The following is a 21,318-nucleotide window of genomic DNA, read 5'->3' as shown; positions in this document are numbered from 1 at the left end:
ACATACAAGATAAGCAATGAGGAATAACCTCCCAAGTGAAGTTCATATTAGATTCACCAAAAAGTCGAACTAAAGCACAAATATTGCAGGTTGCAAGAGATAAAACACTGAAATATAAAGACAAGGAAATTGTGGTATTGAAGCAAGTTCCGAGAAGAGTGAGAGAGATGAGAAGAGAATATCATTTTTTGACCAAAATTTTACTGCAGAAAGATGTGAATTACAGATGGCTGGCACCATAAGGCCTGATGTTTACATGGCAACAACAAAAATACAGGATAGACTCATTAGATAAAGCTACAGAATTTTATCTTAGGTTTCAAAACATAGAAGAGGAAAAGGGAGAAAACTTGGCAGAGATAATGGTAGAAATTTTGGCTGAAGCCTTAGAAATTAGTAAAGAAAAGATGATGGATGGTATTGACAAAATTTTTACATACAAGATAAGCAATGAGGAATAACCTCCCAAGTGAAGTTCATATTAGATTCACCAAAAAGTCGAACTAAAGCACAAATATTGCAGGTTGCAAGAGATAAAACACTGAAATATAAAGACAAGGAAATTGTGGTGTTGAAGCAAGTTCCGAGAAGAGTGGGAGAGATGAGAAGAGAATATCATTTTTTGACCAAAATTTTACTGCAGAAAGGCGTGAATTACAGATGGCTGACACCAGAAGGCATGGTGTTTACATGGCAACAACAAAAATACAGGATAGATTCAATAGATAAAGCTAGAGAATTTTATGCAGAATATCTTAAAGAGAAAGAAATGGACATAAGTGGAGAAGTCACATTGGTTGAACTGCAGGAGAGAGAATTGTTAGCAATGATTGAAAAAGAAGGCACTGTGGGTGGCAAGGTGGAAGTTAAACCATAATATGAACCAGGATCGACTAGAGCTGTAAACCCTAACTATAAAATATGAATATGGAAGGGAGGAAATGGATAACGATAAACATAAATGGACTGAACTCAGCTATCAAAAGAAGAAAAAGTTTCACAAATTAGAGAAATTAAAATTGGATATAATTTGTTTACAAGAAGTACATATTAAAAAACAATATGAACAATTATTGATACAGCCAAAATTGGGGAAAATATTCACTTCACTGCCACAATGTAAGAAAAGAAGAATAGTTTTATACATAAGAGATACAACTGAGGCGAAGTTAGTACATAGAGATGAAAATGGTAGAATTTTGATGGTGGAAATAATAGATAACAATATGAAAATACTTATAATAGCAGTATATGCTCCAAATGACAACCAAAAAGACTTCTATAGAAAATTACATATGAAAATTATTGAATTGGACTATGAAAACATTTGTATGATGGGAGACTTTAATGGCATAGTCGATGAGAAATTAGACTATAGAACAGAAAAGGCAACGAAATAAAGTAGAAAGACCCTTCTGAAATCTTTTTTTTAGAATGGTATAGGAAATAAACATAAAAGATGCATGAAGAGAAAGAAATCTAGAAAACAGACAATACACTTTTTATTCAAATAGACACCTATCATGGTCTAGAATAGATATGATATGGATGACAATGGAATTGACTCTTAATATAGAAGAAATCGATATAGAAACCAATACCTGGGCGGAATCATAACCCTATGATGATGAAATGGAAAGGACAAAGGAGAAGAACTAGATGGACTTAAAACACTACAGTATTAAAAGATAAGGAATTTGTACAAAAAAAATGGAGAAGTAATTGGCTTTTTTCTTTAAAACAAAAAAGAAGATACATCAGTACAAAATCGTTGGGACACAATGAAGGCCTATGCAAGAGATCTGATGATAGACCACATAAGGAAAAGAAATGCTAAGAAAAGACAAGCTTATAAAGTACTAGAAATCAGCCATAAGAAATTGAGGAAGATTTATAGAAATCTCCAGATAAAAAAGATATTAAAATGAAAATGGAATTAATTAAACACAAAATGGGTTTAATTCAAAAAGAAGACTTAGCACAAAAAATTAGAGGTGTGAACAGAAACAGCGCGCCCCGATCCCCCTCCCTTCCCCCGTTCCCCGGATGGTCAAGACCCTCAGAGCCTGGGCCTTCGTCTGATGTTATGCAACGCACGGTCCGTGGCCAATAAGGCCCCCCTAATACATGATCTGATTCAGGGGGGTGCCGCGGATATTATAGGCGTTACGGAGACCTGGTTGGGCACTGAAGGGGGCGTGCCCCTGGTCGAGATGTGCCCACCGGGTTTCCGTGCATTCCATCAGCCGAGGGCCCAGGGTAGGGGTGGGGGGGTGGCGGTTGTTATTAAAGAGAGTCTAGAGCCGAGGGAGACCACCGTACCTCAGATTGCCGGGTGAATCCTCTTGTGAGGTGGGGTCATAGGTGTCAGATGGGCTTGCTGGTCACGTACCTGGCTCCTTGCTGCGTGACAGCCGCCCTGCCCGAGCTCCTGGAGGTGCTTGCTGGGGTGGCAGTGGAGACCCCCAGACTTTTAGTCATGGGGGACTTTAACTTGCCATCTGCCGGCCCGCCATCGACAGTAGCTCGGGAGTTCATGGCTTCCATGACGGCCCTGGACCTGACTCAAGTAGTGGATGGCCCCACTCACATCGGGGGAGGCACACTGGACCTGATTTTCATCTCTGGTCAGTGGTTGAAGGATCTGGACTTGAGAGATATAGTCACAGAACCTTTGTCATGGTCAGATCACTCGCTCCTTCGCCTAGACTTTCTGACCGCTACCCAACACCGCAGGGAGACGGAACCATTACGCTGGTACCGCCCCAGGCGCCTGATGGACCCGGAGAGGTTCCGGACGGAGCTTGGGCCACTTCCTGAGGGTCTGGCTCACGGCACGGCAGAGGAACTAGCTGCAGCCTGGGAACGGGCTGCGGCTGGGGCTTTAGACCGTGTCAGGCCTTTGCGGCCTCTGACCCGGCGCAGATCCCAACCGCCCTTGGTTCTCCGAGGAGCTGAGGGGATGAAACGCCGGAGAAGACGCCTAGAGAGTTCTTGGAGGTCCAGCCGCTCAGAGGTTGATCGGACACTAGTTAGATCCTATACTAGACCTACCTAGTGGCACTGAGGGAAGCGAGGCGTTGCTACGCCTCCTCCTCATTGCGCCGGCAGATAACCGCCCAGCTGCCCTGTTTGGGTGACCCGCCCTCCTTCACCAGGGGAGCGGGATGACCCGCTGCAGGACGTGTTGAGGAGTTTAACGGTTATCTATACGATAAAATCGCTCAGCTTCGGGACGGTCTGGACCAAAATTGTGGCGATTCGGACGGGCGTCTGAGGGCGGTCTTGGTGATATTGTCTGGGATGAGTTTGACCCTGTGGCTCCGAGGACATGGACAGGTTGCTGGGTAGACTGAATGCCACCACGTGTTTACTGGACCCGTGCCCTCCTGGCTGGTGCTGGCCACTCAGGAGGTGACACGAGGCTGGCTCCAGGCGATTACGAGCGCTTCCTTGTTGGAGGAGTCTTTCCGCCGCCTTGAAAGAGGCGGTGGTGAGGCCCTCCTCAAGAAGCCTTCCTGGACCCGCTATTTTAGGTAATTATCGTCCGGTCTCCAACCTTGGCATGCGAAGGTTGTAGAGAGTATGGTGGCATATCAGTTTCCCTCCACCTGGAGGAAACTGTCTATCTAGACCCGTTCCAGTCCGGCTCCGGCCCGGTTACAGCACTGAGACGGCTTTGGTCGCGTTGGTGGATGATCTCTGGAGGGCCAGGGCTGTTCCTCTGCCCTGGTCCTATTAGACCTCTCAGCGGCTTTTGATACCATCGACCATGGTATCCTGCTGCGCCGGTTGGAGGGACTGGGAGTGGGAGGCACCGTTTATCGGTGGTTCTCTCCTATCTCTCCGACCGTCGCAGACGTGTAAGAGGCAAGGTGGGCTCAGCGCCTCACTTGTGGGGTGCCGCAGGGTCGATTCTCTCGCCTTCTGTTCAACATCTATATGAAACCGCTGGGTGAGATCATCAGTGGCTTCGGTGTGAGGTACCAGCTGTACGCTGATGACACCCAGCTGTGCTTTTCCACCGGCCACCCCAATGAAGTTATCAAGTGCTGTCCCGGTGTTTGGAAGCCGTGCGGGTCTGGATGGGGAGAAACAGGCTCAAGCCCAATCCCTCCAAGACGGAGTGGCTGTGGATGCCGGCATCCCAGTACAGTCAGCTGAGTCCACGGCTGACTGTTGGGAGCGAGTCATTGGCCCCGATGGAGAGCGTGCGCAACTTGGGCGTTCTCCTGGATGAGCGGCTGTCTTTGAAGACCACCTGACGGCCGTCTCAGGAGAGCTTTCCACCAGGTTCGCCTGGTGCGCCAGCGCCTTTCTAGACCGGGATGCCTTGTGCACAGTCACTCACGCCTCGTGACGCCTCGCCTGGATTACTGCAATGCTCTCATGGGACTCCCCTTGAGGGGCATCCGGAGGCTGCAGCTAGTCCAGAATGCGGCTGCGGGTGATAGAGGGAGCCCTCGTGGCTCCCGCATGACACCTATCCTGCGCAGACTGCACTGGCTACCTGTGGCCTTCGGGCGCTTCAAGGTTTTGTGAACGTCTTCAAGCGCTCCATGGCATAGGGCCGGGCTATTTACGGGACCGCCTACTGCTGAATACCTCCCACCGACCCATGCGCTCTCACAGAGAGGGACTCCTCAGGGTGCCGTTGCGCGTCAGTGTCGTCTGGCGGCGCCCAGGAAAGGGCCTTCACTGCCACAATGTAAGAAAAGAGGAATAGTTTTATACATAAGAGATACAATTGAGGCAAAGTTAGTACATACAGATGAAAATGGTAGAATTTTGATGGTGGAAATAATAGATAATAATACGAAAATACTTATAGTAGCAGTATATGCTCCAAATGACAACCAAGAAGACTTCTATAGAAAATTACATACGAAAATTATTGAACTGGACTATGAAAACATTTGTGTGATGGGAGACTTTAATGGCATAGTTGATGAGAAATTAGACTATAGAACACAAAAGGCAATGAAACAAAGTACAAAGACCCTTCCGAAATCTTTTTTTAGAATGGTAGAGGAAATAAACTTAAAAGATGCATGGAGAGAAAGAAATCCAGAAAATAGACAATACACTTTTTACTCAGATAGACACCTATCATGGTCTAGAATAGATATGATATGGATGACAATGGAATTGACTCTTAATATAGAAGAAATCGATATAGAAACCAATACTTGGGCAGACCACAACCCTATGATGATGAAATGGAAAGGACAAAGGAGAACTAGATGGACTTTAAACACCACAGTATTAAAAGATAAAGAATTTGTACAGAAAATGGAGAATGAATTGCCTTTTTTCTTTAAGGAAAACAAAAATGAAGATACATCAGTTCAAAACTGTTGAGATACAGTGAAGGCCTATGCAAGAGGTCTCATGATAGATCACATAAGGAAAAGAAATGCTAAGAAAAAACAAGCCTACAAAATATTAGAAACCAGCCATAAGAAATTTGAGGAAGATTTAAAGAAATCTCCAGATAAAAAAGATATTAAAATGAAAATGGAATTAATTAAATACAAAATGGGTTTAATTGAAAAAGAAGATTTAGCACAAAAAATTAGAGGTGTGAAACAGAATTATTTTGAAAATGCCAACAAACCAGGTAGCTGGTTAGCATATGTGAACCCGGAGGCTGCAGCTAGTCCAGAATGCAGCTGCGCGAGTAGTAACGGGAGCCACTTGTTGCTCCCATGTAACACCACTACTATGCAGTCTGCACTGGCTTCCTGTGGTCTTTCGGGTGTGCTTTAAGATTTTGGTTACCACCTTTAAAGCGCTCCATGGCTTAGGGCCCGGGTACTTACAGGACCGCCTGCTGTTACCTCATGCCTCCCACCGACCCGTACGCTCACACAGAGAGGGTCTTCTCAGGGTGCCATCCGCCAAACAATGTCAGCTGGCAGCCCCCAGGGGTAGGGCCTTCTCTGTGGGAGCTCCTACGCTTTGGAACGAACTTTCCCCTGGTTTACGCCAAGTGCCTGATCTTCGGACTTTTCGCCATGAGCTGAAAACGCATTTATTTATCCAAGCGGGACTGGATTAAAAGTTTTAACCGGGGTTAGTTGTTAATTTTTAGGTAATGGGGTTTTATCATTTTAATTGTAATTTTAAATTTTGGCTTATTTAAATAAGTTTTTTAATTAGTCTTTATTGTGTATGATTTCTGTATTTTTATCTGGCTGTAAACTGCCCTGAGTCCTTCGGGAGATAGGGCGGTATAAAAATTTGATTAAATAAATAAATAAATAAATAAATATAAATTGAAAAAAGAGAAAGAATCTCGGAAAATAACATGGCTAGTGGATAACCAAGGTCAGGCCAGATATAGGAATGAAGAGAAGAAAAAAAATGTACAAGACTACTATAGGAAACTATATGAGCAAGAGAGTATAGAGGAGGAAAATGTTAAGCAGTATTTACAGAAAGTGAGTTTACCTCAGATCTCTAAAGATACTGAAATGATGCTGGAAGGGAATATAACAAAGATGGAACTAATTGAAGTACTTAAAAAACAAAAAAACGGGAAGGCACCGGGCCCAGATGGACCACCAGCGGAATATTATAAGACATTCCAGGAGTCATTGGGTGTCCCATTACTGAAAGTTATGAATGAAGTGATGTTAAAGAAGAAACTGCCTGAGACGTGGACAGAGACCTATATCACACTTATTCCAAAGGAGGACACCAGTTTGCAGCAAATTAAGAATTACGGACCCATATCTCTGTTAAATTCAGACTATAAAATTTTTGCTTTAATATTGGCAGAAAGACTTAAATAATTTTATACACTCTGATCAAAATGGATTTCTGCCCAAAAGACATATCAAAGATAATATGAGGATAGTTCTGGATACCCTGGAATATTATGAGGCCCATCCTGAAAAACAGATGGCTTTGATTTTTCTTGATGCACAGAAAGCTTTTGATAAAGTGAACTGGCATTTTATGTTATTACAACTGAAATAGATGGGCTTTGGTAGAAAGTTTATTAAGGCTATAGAAGCCATATATCATAAAAAACAGCCAAAGTAATGATAAATGGAGAACTGCCAAATTGATTCAAATAAAAAAAGGAACAAGACAAGGTTGCCCGCTGTCACCTCTGTTGTTTGTATTGGAAGTACTAAATAGAAATATTAGAGAAGAAGAAGAAATAAAGGAATAAATAAAATTCAAAAGGAAGAATATAAACTATAAGCATTTGCGGATGACCTGGTTTTTATTACTGAAGATCCATTAGAAGCAATAACTATATTGATAGATAAGACAGGAGAATATGGAAAGGTGGCAGGATTGAAAATAAACAAAGATAAAACAAAGATCCTAACAAAAAACATGTTAATAAAACAAAGTTAAATTGGCAGAACAATCAGAAATGCAGGTCACAAATAAGGTTAAATATCTGGGAATATATTTGACAACAAGATGTAGTACACTTAAAGAGAATAATTATAGTTAACTCAAACAACAGATTGTGTCAGATCTGGCAAAATGGGAGAATTTACAACCATCACTGATTGGAAGAATATCAACGATTAAGATGAATATATTGCCTAGAATTTTATATTTTTCCAGACAATCCCAATTAGATTGGGGGAAGGATATTTTGAAGAACTGAATAAAATAATGTTTAAATTCATCTGGCAGGGTAAAAAAGCGAGGATAAAATTAAAATTACTGCAAGATGCGAGAACAAGGGAGACCACTGTACCACAGATAGCCGGCTGTGAATCCCTCTTTGTGAAGTGGGGCCAGGGGAGGCAGGTGGGCTTGCTGATCACGTACCTGGCTCCTTGCTACGTGACAGCAGCCCTGCCCGAGCTGCTGGATGTAATCGCCGGGATGGTGGTTGAGACCCCCAGACTTATGGTCATGAGGGATTTTAACCAGCCATCGGTGGGCGAAGAGTCCATGGCAGCTCGGGAGTTCACGGCTTCCATGACGGCCCTGGACCTGACCCAGTTAGTGACGGGTCCCACTCACATCGGAGGAAACACTCTGGACTTGGTTTTCGTCTCTGGACAGTGGTTGAATGATCTGGAACTAGGGGATATAGTTATTGAACCCTTGTCATGGTAGGATCATTCGCTCCTTAAACACGACTTTCGAACCGCCGACTTCCACCGCAGGGAGACGGGACCGGTTCGCTGGTTCCGTCCCAGGTGCCTGATGGATCCAGAGAGGTTCCAGATGGAGCTTGGGCCGCTACCTGAGGACTTGGCCCGCGGCTCGACTGGGGACCTTGTCACTGCCTGGGAAGGGGCGGCGGCAGGGGCTCTGGATCGGGTCGTGCCTTTGCGGCCTCTGACTCGGCGCCGTTCTCGATTAGCTCTTTGGTATTCCGAGGAGTTGAGAGAGATGAAGCGCCGGAGAAGACACCTAGAGTGTAATTGGAGGTCCACCCGCTCCGAATCTGACCGGACACTAGTGCGGTCTCAAATTCAGACCTATCTGGTGGCAATGAGGGTGGCAAAACGGGAGTATTTTTCCAACCTCACTGCATCTGCAGTTAACCGCCCAGCCGCCCTGTTTCGGGTGACACGCTCCCTTATCCATCAGGGAGCGTTGGAAGATCCCCTGCAGGGGCGAGCTGAGGAGTTTGTACAGTATCTGCAAGATAAAATCGCTCAGATTCGGGAAGGGTTGGACGCAGATTGGGTAGGACCGGGCGAGATGGCAGAGGCTGGTCTTGATGTTTCCATCTGGGATGAGTTCGATTCTGTGACTCCTGAGGACATGGACAGGATACTGGGGGAGCTGAATGCGACCACATGTTTATTGGACCTGTGTCCCTCCTGGTTAGTGCTGGCCACCTGGGAGGTTACACGTGGCTGGCTTCAGGGGATTGTTAATGCTTCTTTGATGGAGGGTGTTTTCCCTTCCGCCTTGAAAGAGGCGGTGGTGAAGCCCTTCCTCAAGAAGCCTTTCCTGGATCCAGCCATTTTATCTAACTATCATCCTGTCTCCAACCTTCGCTTCACGGCGAAGGTTGTTGAGAGTGCGGTCGCACGACAGTTCCCTCAGTACCTGGATGAAACTGTCTATCTAGACCCGTTCCAGTCCGGCTTCCGGCCCGGTTACAGCACATAGACGGCCTTGGTCGCGTTGGTTGATGATCTCTGGAGGGCTCGGGACAGGGGTTGTTCCTCTGTCCTAGTCCTATTAGATCTCTCGGTGGCTTTTGATACCATCGACCATGGTATCCTGCTGCGACGGCTCGGGGGGATGGGAGTGGGTAGCACCGTTTATCGGTGGTTCTCCTCCTATCTCTCCGACGGTGAGACGTGTAACAGGAGGGCAGAGAGCAACTGAGGCGCCTCCTATGTGGGGTGCCTCAGGGGTCGGTCCTCTCACCTCTTCTGTTCAACATCTATATGAAGTCGCTGGGTGAGATCATCTGTGGCTTTGGGGTGCGATGTCATCTGTACGCTGATGACACCCAGCTGTACATATCCACCCCAGGCCACCCCAACAAGGCCGTGGATGTCATGTCCCGGTGTCTGGAAGCCGTACGGGTCTGGATGGGGAGGAACAGACTTCAGCTCAATCCCTCGAAGACCGAGTGGCTGTGGATGCCGGCTTCCCGGTACAGCCAGCTTACTCCATTGCTGACAGTTGGGGGCAAGTCGTTGGCCCCCACAGAGAGGGTACACAACTTAGGCGTCCTCCTGGATTCACGGCTGTCTCTTGAAGATCATCTGACGGCCATCGCCAGGGGGGCTTTCTATCAGGTCCGCCTGATCCACCAGTTGCGTCCCTTTCTGGACTGGGTTTCTCTGCGCACAGTCACTCATGCCCTCGTTACATCTCGCTTAGACTACTGCAATGCTCTCTACATGGGGCTCCCCTTGAAGAGCACCCGGAAGCTCCAACTGGTCCAGAATGCAGCCGCGCGGGTGATAGAGGGAGCACCTCGTGGCTCCCATATAACACGCTCCTGCGCGGGCTGCACTGGCTTCCGGTGGTCTTTCGGGTGCAATTCAAGGTGTTGGTGACCACCTTTAAAGCGTTCCATGGCTTAGGACCGGGCTATTTACGGGACCGCCTACTGCCACAAACAGCCTCCCATTGACCTGTGCACTCCCACAGGGAGGGCCTCCTTGGGGTGCTGTCGGTGAAACAATGTCGACTGGCGACCCCCAGGGGTAGGGCCTTCTCTGTGGGGGCTCCTGCCCTCTGAAACGAGCTACCTCCGGGGCTTCGCCCACTCCCCGACCTTCGGGCCTTCCGCCGTGAGTTGAAGACTTTTTTATTCCATCGAGCTGGGCTAGCCTGACTAAGTAATTTTAAATGGGGTTTTAGTTTTTTGTATTAGTTAGTTTTTAAATATTTTGGCCATTATTTATATAAATTTTAGTCTGTTTTTAATGTGTATTTATTGTCTCTTTTAAATTGGCTGTAAACCGCCCTGAGTCCTTTGGGAGAAGGGCGGTATACAAATGCAATAAATAAATAATAAATAAATAAACAAACAAGAGGCGGCTTTGGATTGCCCAATTGGGAATTATATTACCAAGCAGAAAATTTAATGTGGATCAAGGAACACAAGAATATTGATTTTGGAAGGACATGATTTGTTATTGTGATGGCATGCCTTTTTATGGAATGGGGAAGCTAAAACACAGGGGTACTTCAGAAGACATTTCATAAGAGAGGCTTTGGTATTAAACTGGGAAAGGATTAAGAAAAACCATTATTTAAAAATTCCAGTCTGGGTATCAACTATCGAGGCATTCTCATATTCAATAATATTTAGAAAGGAACAAATTGTTAGATATAGTAAATTGTTGAATAAAAAGGGTGAACTAAAAACTATGCAAGAATTAGAAACACAAAGTATAAAAATGAATTGGTTTTCTTATTTGCAAATACACTCCAGATATGATAAAGACTCCAAAACAGAAGGATTTTATAATAATTTGACTAATCTAGATAAAACTCTAACAGGTAGAGATGATAATTTAATTAGAAAATTATATGGATATTTACTAGAGGTTAAATTAGAAGAACAAGAAGTTAAAGAGACAATGATTGCTTGGGGGGAAAATTGGGGGCATGGGATTGACTTAGAGACATGGCAAAAATTGTGGACGCAAAATTATAAGATGACAATGTCTACTGCGTATAAAGAAAATTTGTACAAGATGTTTCACAGATGGCATCTACCCCAGACAAGAATAGACAGAATCTTCAAGAATAAATCTGAAAAATGTTGGAAATGTCATCAGATACCTGGTTCATATTACCATATGTGGTGGACATGCGCGGAAGCTAAAAGTTACTGCACTAAAATCCACACATGGTTGGAAAAAATGATAAAAAAGCATATAGACTTTAAACCAGAAGTTTTTTTATTGGGGATCATACCTGAAACTTATAATAGAGAATTGAGACATTTGATTGTGAATATAGTAACAGCAGCTAGGATCGTATTTGCTACGATTGGAAAAGTGAGAAATTACCATTGCAAGATGAAGTTATTAAGAAAATAATGGAATGTGCAGAAATGAGTAAATTGACATTTGAAATTACAGAGCAGGAGGACAAACAATATTACAAGATATGGGACTTATTTTACCAATGGCTAGAAGGAAAAATATGTTAAAAAAGATTTGAGAGAGGTTTCAATAAGGAAAGAATTGTTGAATGATACAACTGATTTAAGATGATGGAATAAATGATGGAATAAGATAAAATATTAATTTAGAATAATCTATATGAAATGAGAGAATAAAATATTATAGTTAATTAAAGGATTAATTGATTAAAACATTTGGATACATATTAGATTGATAAAATGTAAGATTAGACAAACCAATGATACGCATATGTTGAAATTGCACAAAAGATTTGTAATTAACCTACCGACACTATATCTGGATTGAAGATGTTTTTATGTTTGTTTGTATTAAAAAAAAACTTTCAAAAAAAAAAGAAGAAGAAGAAACGGGAGAGAAAGAAGAAGTGACATGCCAACAAGATGAAGATAAGAACAAGGAAGAGATACCACGAAAATTAATAATGATTAAGAAATTAAAACAGGAGGGAAATAATGTAAAAATTTTAAAGAGGGAATGGAGGAAACAGAAAGAGAATTGGGGGAAAGAGAAGGGGCATGGAATAGATAGTTTTGAAATCAGACAGAGGGAAAAGGTAGAGGGAGGGAAAAAACCTATATAGTCAGATATTGATTTTAAAATAGAGGGAGAAAAAGGCTTAACAGACGAACACCGGAAGCAAGTTTAAAAAAAAACTAAAAACGCAGAAGCGGCCAAGAGATGATGGATAAGAGTAGTGGTAGGATTCAAATAATTTAACAACTGGTTCTCTGCCCTAATGATTTCTTCCAACAACCAGTTCACCAAACTGCTCAGAAAATTAACAACCGGTTCTCCCGAAGTGGTGCGAACTGGCTGAATCCCACTACTGGATAAGAGGGCTAAAAAGAGTTAAAATTATTGTTGAATATATATTAATAACGTACACCATTGTTAGAATGATGTAGATTGGAAAATTACTTTTTAAATTAGATAACTAGAATTTGTATGAGGGTATTATTAAATATGATTATTAAATGTGATTAGCTGTGAAAAGCTAAAATTAAACAATTTGAGATCAGACAATGAGAGAATATATTTTAATGAAAACATGTATATAGATAATAGAATTATAATTGGAAAGAATATGAATATGAATAGATGTACATTAAATACTTGAATGATTGTAGTTGGAACTAGAAGTGTATACTGAAATATTGAGTAATGAAAGATGGATCGATCATGCCTTTGAATATTAGAGTATGGGAGGAGGGGAAAAGGTTAAAATAGAGGTATTTTAAATGAAAAATGGAATGTAATTATTAGGAATAATAATGTTATGTTTATTTGTATTGAAATGTATGATACCCAGATACCACACCATTCACTCAATGAGATGTATAAAATAAAAAATAACAAACTTGAAAAAAACACAAATTCTTAGCAATCCAAAGGACTATCATCAATTATATCTTGAAGTGCTGGGGATAGATTATATAATTGCAGATATATCCCTACAGAGAGAAATACAGATACATCTATACACATGTATACATGGATAAAATATATGTCTTTCAAACCTGACAAATTGTCCCAAAATGGTTATAGTCAAACCTTCTGAGCTAAATTTAGAGATGTGGGGGCTTTAACTGATGAAATGATGCTGAGAGCCTGTGCAAGCTTTAAAGCATCACTTTTGCTCATGGAAGTCCTCAGCTGCAAATAAGAACAGAAAATACTGTCTACAAGCCCTCTGGTCACATCCTTGTTCAAGTAGTCCTCACTTAACCTACCGCAATTGGAATGGATATCTGAGTCATTAAGCAGCCCGATTATTAAGCATGATGTCACATGACAGTGCCAACTTACATCTGTTCCTCTGTAGTTATTAAGCAAATTACTGTGGGTTCTTAAGGGCAGTTTCATATGACTGTGACTAGCAATTTCCTGCCAGTATAATTCCTGCCACTGATTTTGCTTGTCAGAAGCTAGCTGGAAAGGTCACAAATTGGGATCATGAGTGTGGGATGCTGCCACCATCATAAATGTGCAACTATTGGCAGAACCCGAGTTGGTGCAATTCCTTTTCCTGCACCTTCAAAATCGCAGTCACTGCTAAAGTGGTGGTCACTGAACAGGTAAGGTTCTACATTTAGGCAAAAAAACCAAAATGCACAGGTACCGTATATGTGGTACCTTGCTCAATAGTAGTAACTGTGAGAGGGATATTGTAGTCCTAGTGGACAACAATTTAGAAACAATTGGCCCATTGCTGAAACAATTGGCCCATTGCTGGGAGAAAGTGGCAAGAAAGTGACAAACAACAGGGAGAAAGCAAATCTACTTAACTCATTTTTTGCATCTGTCTTTACACAAAAGGAAAAAACAATCCAACCTATCAAAAACAGCACCACAAAAAACAGATTAGAAACACAAGTCAAAATAGGGAAGAAAATGGTAAGTGAACACTTGTCTACCCTAGACGAGTTCAAATCACCAGGACCGGATGGATTACAACCCAAGGTTCTAAAGGAACTGGCAGACGTGATCTCAGAACCACTGAACTATATCTTTGAAAGATCCTGGAGCACAGGGGAGCTGCCAGAGGACTGGAAAAGAGCTGATGTAGTTCCCATCTTCAAAAAAGGGAAAAAAACAGATCCAGGAAACTACAGACCTATCAGCCTGACCTCAATACCGAGGAAGATTCTGGAAAAGATAATCAAGCAACGAATCACCGAACACCTAGAAGCAAACAAAGTAATAACCAAAAGCCAACATGGGTTTGTCAAAAACAGATCATGCCAGACTAATCTTATTGCATTCTTTGACAAAGTGACAAAATTAGTAGACCAGAGGAATGCTGTCGATATAATTTACTTGGACTTCAGTAAAGCATTTGATAAAGTAGACCATAACCTACTACTAGATAAAGTAGAAAAATGTGGGTTAGACAGCACCACCACCAGATGGATTCGTAACTGGCTGACCAACCGCACTCAACGTGTAGTCCTCAACGGAACTACATCCACATGGAGGGAAGTATGCAGTGGAGTACCCCAAGGCTCTGTTTTAGGCCCAGTACTCTTCAACATCTTCATCAATGACTTGGACGAGGGGATAGATGGGGAACTCATCAAATTTGCAGATGACACCAAGCTGGCAGGAATAGCCAACACTCCAGAAGATAGGCTCAAATTACAGAAAGATCTTGACAGATTTGAACATTGGGCCCTATCTAACAAAATGAAATTCAACAGCAAAAAAAGTAAGGTTCTACATTTAGGCAAAAAAAACCAAAATGCACAGGTACCATATATGTGGTACCTTGCTCAATAGTAGTACCTGTGAGAGGGATCTTGGAGTCCTAGTGGATAACCATTTAGATATGAGCCAGCAGTGTGCAGCAGCTGCTAAAAAAGCCAACACAGTTCTGGGCTGCATAAACAGAGGGATAGAATCAAGATCACGTGAAGTGTTAGTGCCACTTTATAATGCCTTGGTAAGGCCACACTTGGAATATTGCATCCAGTTTTGGTCGCCACGATGTAAAAAAGATGTTGAGACTCTAGAAAGAGTGCAGAGAAGAGCAACAAAGATGATTAAGGGACTGGAGGCTAAAACATATGAAGAACGGTTGCAGGAACTGGGTATGTCTAGTTTAATGAAAAGAAGGACTAGGGGAGACATGATAGCAGTGTTCCAATATCTCAGGGGTTGCCACAAAGAAGAGGGAGTTGGGCTGTTCTCCAAAGCACCTGAGGGTAGAACAAGAAGCAATGGGTGGAAACTGATCAAGGAAAGAAGCAACTTAGAACTAAGGAGAAATTTCCTGACAGTTAGAACAATTAATAAGTGGAATGACTTGCCTGCAGAAGTTGTGAATGCTCCAACACTGGAAATTTTTAAGAAAATGTTGGATAACCATCTGTCTGAGATGATGTAGGGTTTCCGGCCTGGGCAGGGGGTTGGACTAGAGGACCTGCAAGGTCCCTTCCAACTCTGTTGTTGTTGTTTTTATTTGCTAGGATTACAACAAATTTTGTGGCTCAGGTGCACGTCTGCTTCTACTCTGCCAGAGTAACTTTGAAGGCTCAGGGCAGAAGTGGTAAGTGAGGACTACCTGTGCAACTAAAGATGCTAAAAGGACCCCAATAGCTATTTCTTGGAAAATGCTGGATTAAGCATAATTGAACCTGGATGGGACAGGAAATACGATATTTATTGGCAAGACATGGAAATAAAAAAACAAACACTGAATGGTTGGATTGGGACAGAAGTTTCAGCTCATTCCAGTGACGGAGCAGCCACAACCTCTGGAGGGAAGCCATTCCCAAAGAATCAACTTTAATTTAAAAGAGACTTTTTCAATCTTCCCACCAGCAGAAAATTGCAGCCACCAGTTTCACAGCCTGCAGCCCCAGTGGGCTTCCATTTGGGGAGGGAAGGAACCTGCAGCAGAAGCAGCAGCTGACCTGCTTCAGCCCAGTTGCTTCTCTGCTTCCAGGCTGTGGAGGGAACCGAACAGCCCGACTTGCTCTCGGACTCTCCTCCCGCCTGCCCTCAACTCACCTGCCAGCTGCTGCTTCGACCCTCGCAAGAGCAGAAAAGCCGCTCTGCCCACCACCTTCCTCCCATGAAGACATCCAGAAGAGGAAGTTCCTCCGGGCTTCTCCTCCCCTGCCCTCCTTTCTAGCAGTACAGTAGTTGATGGTTTTAACTCTTTAAATGCAAGACTTTAAACTCAGAGCCTGCCTACTGTATTGTCAGCTTTCTAGGCACAGATGTTGTCCCCTTGACCTCCATCTCCGGACAGGAAACGTTTGTCCAGTCTCTACTTAAGGCGTGGTGAAGATGTTTTCTCTGATTAAATGCTATCAAGTCGTGTTTGACTTCTAGCAACCGACTTTTGCAACTGAGCCAAGTGAAATAGTCAAGTGTGATGTGCTGAGCTATTAACCAGAATAGAATAGAATAGAATAGAATTCTTTATTGGCGAAATGTGATTGGACACACAAGGAATTTGTCTTTGTGCCGAGCTCAAAAGTTAATGACCTTTTTTTTTACAGACTTACAGAATCAGCTTTCTCTGGGGTGTCTCTCAGTGGAGATCAAAGCCTCTCTAGAATAGAATTTTATTGGCCAAGTGTGATTGGACACACAAGGAATTTGTCTTGGTGCATATGCTCTCAGTGCACATAAAAGAAAAGATACGTTCATCAAGGTACAACACTTACAACACAATTGATGATCAATATATCAATATAAATCATAAGGATTGCCAGCAACAAGTTATAGTCATACAGTCATAAGTGGAAAGAGATTGGTGATGGGAACTATGAAACGATTAATAGTAGTGCAGATTCAGTATATAGTCTGACAGTGTTGAGGGAATTATTTGTTTAGCAGAGTGATGGCCTTCGGGAAAAAACTGTTCTTGTGTCTAGTTGTTCTGGTGTGCAGTGCTCTATAGGGTTGTTTTGAGGCTAGGAGTTGAAACAGTTTATGTCCAGGATGCGAGGGATCTGCAAATATTTTCACGGCCCTCTTCTTGATTTGTGCAGTATACAGGTCCTCAATGGAAGGCAGGTTGGTAGCAATTATTTTTTCTGCAGTTCTAATTATCCTCTGAAGTCTACACTTTAAATCTGAAGTCTACACTTTAAATCCTCTACACCCTAAATCTTTATGACTTATTTAATGTGGCTCCCAAGGATGGGGCACCAAACCCTCCAGGGAGCCAGCTTCACTCCTGCTGGCCTGGGCTGCATTCAAGAGCACCCAGCATGAAGCTTGATTCCTAAAACAGGAAATTGTATATCTGCTAAATGTTAAATGCCATGTGTAAATTCTGTAAATTTACTTGTGGAGGGAGTCTCCATTAGGTCACAGATAGAGGAAAATATGCAGCAGGGGTTAGAAAACGGGGACTAAGAAAGAGGGACAATTGTCAATATAGAGTAGAAGAAATATTTCTAAAATGCACTTAAAAGAAAAAGGAAAAAAAGAATATCCCATTAAAGCACATGGCTGACTGATCACCAAGCTAACTTTATTACAGGGACATTTACTCTGCCATTTTTAATGAAGATCTAGTAAGGCTTAGATGGTGCTAGTGGCCTTTTAGCTATCGGATTCTAAGCTCTGTTCTATGGAGGAAGCTGAAATATAAGAACCTCAACATATACAGGTAGTCCTCAACTTACAACAATTGAGCCCAACATTTTTGTTGCTAAGTGACACTGGACACGGCAACTGTCCTAAATATAAGTCGGCTGTCAATCGTCCGAACCTAAATCACACGACCATGGGGATGCTGCACACAGTCATAAGTGTGAAAAACGGTCCTAAGTCACTTTTTTCAGTGCCGTTGTAACTTTGAACGGTCACTAAATGAACTGTCCTGAGTAATTGTTTTAATTTCTGCCTTCTTTTGGGTCGCTTAGAGCAGGCTTTCTTTGGATAGCCTGCCCTCGGCCATGGTTACCTGAGTTTCCCTCCAAGCGCCCCAGATATCCAGGAGCAATTGAAGAGTCCGGGATTCAGGAAGCCCAGCAATCCTGATTGATTTAAAAAGGAGAGCAGACCAGTTGTCAAGGTTCTGACAGATGCCCCAACTAACTCATGAGTGTCCAGCCAAGTTTCAGAAGGAATCCAATGATTTATTAGGAGCAGCATGTCGGCATCTACTCCAGTGAGGTCTGCTCTGCCGCATGTAAGTTACGGCTCACCTTTGACCCTGTTCCCCCTCTCCTTTCAGTCTGTGTCATAAATCACATTCTCTAATGAGGTACTCCTGACCCTGTTCCCCACCACCTTTCAGTCTGTGTCATAAATCACATTCTCTAATGAGGTACTCCTGCCGGCTGTAGAGACACACCTCACAACCCGGCTTTGGTAATCTGAGATTCAAAGTTGGAAAAAGGTATACGTGGAATGTGTTCCCCCCCCCCCGCTTCTAATGGCAACTGGAGAGCAGACTAGAAATGCTTTTGCCAGTTGACACATAAATTTACAAGGAGTCAACCTTAACACAAGGAGACTTTTTAAAACTCCCCATACAGGTGTAAAATGCTCCCGGTTCGGACCAGTCCGGCTGATCTGGTAGCGATCGTGGCTGGTTCAGAGAACCGGTAGCAATGTCGGCGCAAGGCTCCGCCCACCCACCCAGTTGTCACTACTTCCAGGTTTTAATCAGGAAGTAACGTGCTTTTCCCCCTCTGCGCATGCACAGAAGATTTTGTGCATGCGCAAAGGGTACATGTGCGCATGTGGCGCATGCGTGCACTTCCGGACCGGTAAGGAAGGTAAGTAGATTTCACCCCTGTCCCTGTTACAGTGGTTATGACTACAGTCTTGGCAGTATTAGTTTGAGATGTATTCCCTGCCTCTCGAGGAGCTGCCTTCAGCTGCTCCTGTGAGGTATTTTTAGTTCCTGTCATATGTAGATATATACCTGTAATGATGGCTTATTGGGCATCTTTCTTACGATTAAACTACTTGAAACAATCCCAACACAAAGAAAAATGCAGGCACCAGTTTTAAAACATGTGTCACCAGTGGAATACAATCTGGGGAGGGAAGGAATTTAGAGCAGCTGACATGTTTCAGCCTTGTTGCTTGTCTGCTTTTATACCTGGGGAAACCCAAACAGCCCTACTTGCTTCCGGCCTCTCCTCCACCTGTCCACACCTCACTTTTCAGCTGCTATTTCCAACCTGGGAAGACCAGGAGGGCCACCCTCCCCACCTCCATCCTCTCAGTGGAGAGCTGGAAGAGGCTGTTCTCTTCTCCTCTAAATCCTGTCTAGGAATCTACTGTTAGAAAGTTTATTTATTTATTTATTTTTAACAATTTTTCTTGAACATTTTTTGAAAATTTTGACAATTTTCTTCTTTGCAACATTTCCGCATCGGTATGTGTCCACTATATGTCCATTTCCCCCCTTACATCTATATATCTATACATGTGGTTCCATTATCTTTTATACATATTAACATATTAATATATTAATTTATATTTAAATAATTTAAAGGGACGTGGTGGCTCAGTGGCTAAGATGCTGAGGTTTTCGATCGAAAGGTTGGCCGTTCAGCAGTTTGAATCCCTAGTGCCATGTAACAGAGTGAGCTCCTGTTACTTAGCCTAGCTTCTGCAAACCTAGAAGTTTGAAAGCACATAAAAAATGCAAGTAGAAAAATAAGGACCACCTTTGGTGGGAAGGTAACAGTGTTCCGTGCGCCTTTGGCATTTACTCATGCCGGCCATATGACCACGGAGATGTCTTCAGACAGCACTGACTCTTCAGCTTTGAAACGGAGATGAGCATTGCCCCCTAGAGTCGGGAACGACTAGCACATATGTGCAAGGGGAACTTTTACCTTTATCTTATGCTAATTTATAAACATATATTTTGTGTCATATCTATTTATACAGATTTACACTCTTTTCTAAAAAGAGAGTTGATTTCTCTTTTCAAAGAAAGAAGATTTAAGAGTTAGAAAAGGGTTCAAATTTTTAAACTCCTTATGCTTCAGTTGCCAAAGCTGTACAATTGTTTAGCATGGGCATTGCTCATCTATAGTGCAACATTTAGTGACATAAAGCTGAAAACCATGTTGTTCCATCTCGGCCTAAGGCAGTTGCAAGATTTTTTTTTTATTGATTATGTGCATTAAAGTTGTTTTTGACTTCAGTAGTCACATCGATAGATTTTCTCTGTGATCATTATCCCTAATTTTCTTTTCAGGCCTCCCAAGTATTCACTCATCACCACAGAAACAGAGCAAGAAGCTTCCCATGCATAAAGGGAGAACTATACCAAGGGGAGGAACCTTTCATGGCTGAGGAGGGACTGGAAGTTGGGTGTCCCCACTCCTAGTCCAGCAACAGCACTTCCCCCACTGCAGCACCCTAGCTCTCTAACAGGAAAGCCATCCAGAGAGACTCCCTCTCGGCTTGTCAATCCAGGTCCGTGGATCCATAAAAGATCAGCAGCAAAAAGATGGAAGCAGAGTTCTTTAATGAGTAGCCACAGCCAGAATGCAGAACAAGTCAAGTTACAGGGTCAAAGTTAGCACTGAGAGCAGCCGCCTCTCAGTGCTATTTATACATGCTGTTCATCTTAAACCACCATCCGGCGGCTAAAACCACCACCCCCATCAGCTATTTGTCAGTTTTAAGATTCCCGCCTCCGTGGAGCATCTCTTGTCTTCCCTGGCGTGCAAGGCATGACATCATCAGAGTCAGCTGCTGTCCCTTCATTGCAGCTGCTTCCCTGTCCATCGCAGATGCTGCCCCCTGCCACCAGAGGTCACTACAGGTAGCTTTGGTGGCTTTATCTCCCCCTCACCCCCCCAAATGTTGAGTGCCGGCCAGGGCTTGACAGGCAGCTCCTCTCTACCAGGGGTCCACCTGCAAGGAACAGAGCAGAAGGGTTAGTGTTGTTAGTAATGTATCTTGGACCCCTAGGCTTATGTAGGTTATGATGGAAACACCCTAGTAATCGTGCGGCATGGACCTCTGGTGCCGCCACCCAGGTAGCATCAGTAAAAGGGTACCCCTTCCATTGTACTAAATATTGAACCCTTCCCCTACGTAGTCTGGAGTCCAATATTTTATCTATCTCATAGTGATCTGTATGTATTGATCTGGGTGGATCCGGATGGTCGGTGGTTTGTTCAGCTGCCATAAGTTTCAACAGACTACTGTGGAAGACAGGGTGTATCTTCCCAAGTAGGTGTGGCAGCTTTAAAGCAACCAT

The 21,318-nt window shown here is 43.2% G+C and overlaps 1 protein-coding gene across 1 annotated transcript in view; it reads right to left on the bottom strand.

The window, feature by feature from the left end:
* The window catches only part of LOC131193460 (zinc finger protein 850-like), a 43,166-nt gene extending 26,979 nt beyond the window's left edge, over positions 1-16,187 (bottom strand). The window contains exon 1 of the mRNA XM_058173624.1: positions 16,128-16,187. The gene's annotated coding sequence lies outside the window, so the exon portion shown is untranslated. The remainder of the gene's footprint in view (positions 1-16,127) is intronic.
* Positions 16,188-21,318: the final 5,131 nt, after the last annotated feature.

Source organism: Ahaetulla prasina, chromosome 2, assembly GCF_028640845.1.
Source record: "Ahaetulla prasina isolate Xishuangbanna chromosome 2, ASM2864084v1, whole genome shotgun sequence".
Taxonomy (NCBI): Eukaryota; Metazoa; Chordata; class Lepidosauria; order Squamata; family Colubridae; genus Ahaetulla; species Ahaetulla prasina.
Note: the sequence above shows the minus strand (reverse complement) of the source record. Positions and strands in the feature narration are given on the sequence as shown.